Raw genomic sequence first — 4,366 nt, 5'->3', positions numbered from 1 at the left:
TGTGCCTATTGTAATATTTGAATAAGTCATGAATGAGTTACTGAGTTAAGGGACTTAAAATAATCAACAAAAACAGCATAACACTTTCACGTAGTTTGTTTAATAATTATGAAATTAATGGTAAGTTGGTATTTATATCTATGTGTCTTTTTGGCACAAAGGTCTCTTTTTCCTTTTGAGCAATTGTTTTCTTATAAATGAATTAAATTTAATATATATTTTTATAATAACAATCTGTGTATGTTTTGTCCAATGTACATAATTATATAATTGGCTTATATTCGAAGGGGTCACTGTTGCTTTCATTGTATGTGAACCTTACCATTAAAAAAGGTATGATCAGACTTTCTTCTGAGAGAGGTTTGGTAAAGTGATTTGTCAATATTCATTGCACCGCTGGGAAGCAGTGGAGCTAGGTATTTGATACTTATCTATCCATACTACTTTACAGATTTGCAGAATTTCAATCACCTCCCTTGATAATACTCTTCAGTATTTATAAAAGTGACATATAAATGTTCTCTATTTCTCATGTGATGCATCATTTGCTTTCTTTGCATTGAATTCCTTGTGACTGTATAGATGACCAGACATTTTATACATCTTCAGTCTTTGGAGGTTTTTCCTCACCTTGAATTTCTTTTCATATTCAATCCCTGTAGGAAAGTTTTGTTTTGATGTTGAAATCTTTATTTCATTTTATTTATTTATTATTTATTTATTTATTTATTTACTTACTTACTTACTTATTCATTCATTCATTCATTCATTCATTCATTTATTTATTTATTTATTTGTTTGTTTGTTTGTTTATTTTACTGTGTTTTGATTCCTGTTATTGTCTTGAACTTTAACTTGGAAGTGCTAATCAGGGAGATAACTTCTTGTATGCTTTTGTTTTCTTAACTCCTTTATGAATATTTCTTTCTTGCTGTTTTTAATTGGGCAAAATGGAATCCAACTTTTGGACTATGTATATTGCCTAGATATAGATGTAATTTTGCAATGCCTTCTGCCATGCTGGTGTTTAATCCCTGTTTTTAGGAGTATTGTTCAGTAGCTCCACTGTTCCTTCTGTAGTACTCACAGTGACAGCATCTGCTGCATATACTGCTCTGCACAGACATTGAAATATTTTTATATTTTCTGTCAAATACTGAGTAGGATGTGTTTGCTCATGATGGTTATAGCAGATACTGGCTCTTTTAGAATTATGCTATTTTAGTATAATTGCTCTTTTAGTTGAATTGATGCCATCAAATTTAAAATGGATTTTTTAGAATTACAGTCTAAGTATGTCCATCTCCTTTCCTAATTATTTAAAATACAACTAATTTTTTTGCTATAGGTTTTATTAATAGCTATGATTACTGAACTTTTTAAAAAGTGGAGATTTTCGGTCAGACCCCTTCAGCTTCCGCCGCCTGTAGCTCCTCTGCAACCAGCTCTCCTGCCACCTCGGGCCTCAGCGTGGCTCCTCCGGCTGGGCAGGAGGCGGCTGAACGGGGGCAGAGGTTGGGCGGAAGGCGCCGCAGCCAGCGAATTCCGTTCATCTGGAGCATCTCCATGGGGTCTGCCCACTCCGTCCATGCCCTTTAAGAGAACATCCAGTGCAACAGCTGCACCGAAGGCATAATCATAGCCTTGTATTTAATAGGACTTTGTCTTCCTGGAGAACCACCATCGGTGTAAAGCTGGAAATAGCCTGTCTTTAAATTCCATCTCTTAGTTTTCCATTTTGTTGCACTTTAGAAGAACATCAAGAAACTATGAACAACTTTAGCAATGATGAATTTAACTTCAGTTCCCTTGATGAAGGCTTTACTACTAAAGATATTCTGGACCAGAAAATTAATGAAGTTTCTTCTTCTGATGATAAAGATGCCTTCTATGTTGCTGACCTTGGTGACATCCTAAAGAAATATCTGAGATGGTACAAAGCTCTTCCTCGAGTAACTCCTTTTTATGCTGTTAAATGTAATAACAGCAGAGCTGTAGTGAAGACACTTGCTGCTTTAGGAGCAGGATTTGATTGTGCCAGCAAGACTGAAATACAATTAGTACAAAGTCTTGGGGTGCCTCCAGAGAGGATAATTTATGCAAATCCATGCAAACAAGTGTCACAAATTAAGTATGCTGCCAACAATGGAGTACAAATGATGACTTTTGATAGTGAAGTAGAGCTAATGAAAGTTGCCAGAGGTCATCCAAAGGCAAAACTGGTTTTGCGGATCGCCACTGATGACTCCAAAGCTGTCTGTCTTCTAAGTGTTAAATTTGGTGCCACTCTCAAAATTTGTAGGCTACTTCTTGAGAGAGCAAAGGAACCGAATATCGATGTTATTTGGAGTCAGTTTCCATGTAGGAAGTGGTTGTACTGATCCAGAAACCTTCTTCCAAGAAGTTTCTGATGCCTGATGTGTCTTTGACATGGGGGTGGAGTTTGGTTTCAACATGTATCCTCTTGATATTGGTGGTGGCTTTCCTGGTTCAGAAGATGTAAAGCTTAAGTTTGAAGAGATATCAAGTGTAATCAATCCAGCACTGGACAAGTATTTTCCACCTGACTCTGGAGTGAGAATCATGCTGAACCAGGCAGATACTATGTTGCATCAGCTTTCACGCTTGCAGTTAACATCATTGCCAAAAAACTTGTATTGAAGGAACAGACAGGTTCTGATGATGAAGATGATGCAAATGACCAAACCTTTATGTACTATGTAAATGATGGAGTATATGGATCATTTAATTGCATCCTGTTTGATCATGTTCATGTTAAACCTATTCTACAAAAGAGACCCAAACCAATTGAGAAGTATTACTTTTGTAGCATATGGGGACCAACATGTGATGGCCTTGATCGAATTGTTGAACACTATGATTTACCAGAAATGTGGGAGATTGGATGCTGTTTGAAAACATGGGTGCTTATACTGTTGCTGCTGCTTCTACTTTCAATGGATTCCAGACTCTAACTATCTATTATGTGATGTCTGGGCCAACATGGCAATGCATGCAACAAATCAAGAACCAAGGTTTTCCGGCAGAAGTAGAGGATCAGGATATCAACACTTTGCCATTATCTTGTGCTTGGGAAAGTGAAATGGAACATCACTCAACAACTTGTACTTCAGCTAGTATTAATGTATAGATGCTGTTTGTAGCCATTAATTGGAAGCTTAGCTTGAATTAGAGCATTTTGGGGGACCATTAACTTAATTCCTGCTAGAACATAAATATATATGATATATATATATGAAATATAATAAATATATAGAATATAAATATAAATAAAAAATATGTTTTAAGAATAGGTTTGACACAAATGCAGCAATATGGAAGACTTAAGAGGTGGGGTCATACTTATCTGTGTTCCTATGGAAACTATTTGAATATTTGTTTTATATGGATTTTTATTCACTTTTCAAATATGCTTCTAAAGATTGCCCCTCAGCTGCTAAGCAAGCATTTGTAGCTTGTGCAGTGGCAGAATGGGATTGAGCTTAGTGTTGTGACCTGTTTTAAAATAAAAGTATATTGAATTTAAAAAAAGTAGAGATTTTCAGTGACCTTTATTTTTTTTTCCTTTTGAGATAATAGTAGCTCCTTCACTTGATCATTTATTTCATCTAATTTAGTTTTTAGGAAGAAGGGTGTGTTGTTTGTAAAACAGCATTGTATGACTTAGACTTGAAATTTTGGAAGGAAAGGAGAGAAAGAAGGAGTGAAGGAAGGGAGAATTAACCATCCATTAAGCATCTATTATGTGCCAGACACTGGTCTAAATACTTTACAAATGTTTTCTCTTTAATCCTCACAACAACCCTGGTGGGTAATGCTATTATCTCTGTTTTTCAGTTGGAGAAACTGAGACAGAAGTTAAGTGAGTTGGACAAGATCATAATTTAGTTGTTATTTAAGACAGAATTTGAACTCAAGTCTTTTTGACTCCAGGTCCAACATTCTATCTGCTATGTTACCAAACTGTCTTTGACAAGTAGTACTATGAAGTCTTTTCCTATAACTGATGGCATCTGTTTCCAATTTTGTTATGATTTAGCTCTGGCATTTAAAGTTTGTATTCAATTCATGCCTTTAGTTAATTTCATACATACTCATGGTTTGTCCACTTTAGTGTTCTGAAGCAATTAAATCAAAGCATTTCCATAAGATGAGATATTGGTATTGCTTATTTGTTCAAATGAATTTTACTTCTTATGGTAATACTAGAAATAATGCCACATTGGTGTCTTCCCTGTCAAGTTTATCATCACAAGGTTTTAGACCCATTCTACAGTGCTATGTCATCCTTTTTCTTAGGTTTATAACAGTAGTTTCATCCCCTTGAGTAGATATTAATTCTACC

General features: G+C 35.3%; 1 pseudogene; it reads left to right on the top strand.

The window, feature by feature from the left end:
• Positions 1–1,507: 1,507 nt before the first annotated feature.
• On the top strand, positions 1,508–3,194 carry LOC138152840 (ornithine decarboxylase pseudogene; annotated as a pseudogene).
• Positions 3,195–4,366: the final 1,172 nt, after the last annotated feature.

The sequence above is a fragment of the Petaurus breviceps genome, unplaced genomic scaffold, assembly GCF_028583685.1.
Source record: "Petaurus breviceps papuanus isolate PSGF00001 unplaced genomic scaffold, PetGlider_PUasm1.0 90977, whole genome shotgun sequence".
NCBI classification, from domain to species: domain Eukaryota; kingdom Metazoa; phylum Chordata; class Mammalia; order Diprotodontia; family Petauridae; genus Petaurus; species Petaurus breviceps.
Note: the sequence above shows the minus strand (reverse complement) of the source record. Positions and strands in the feature narration are given on the sequence as shown.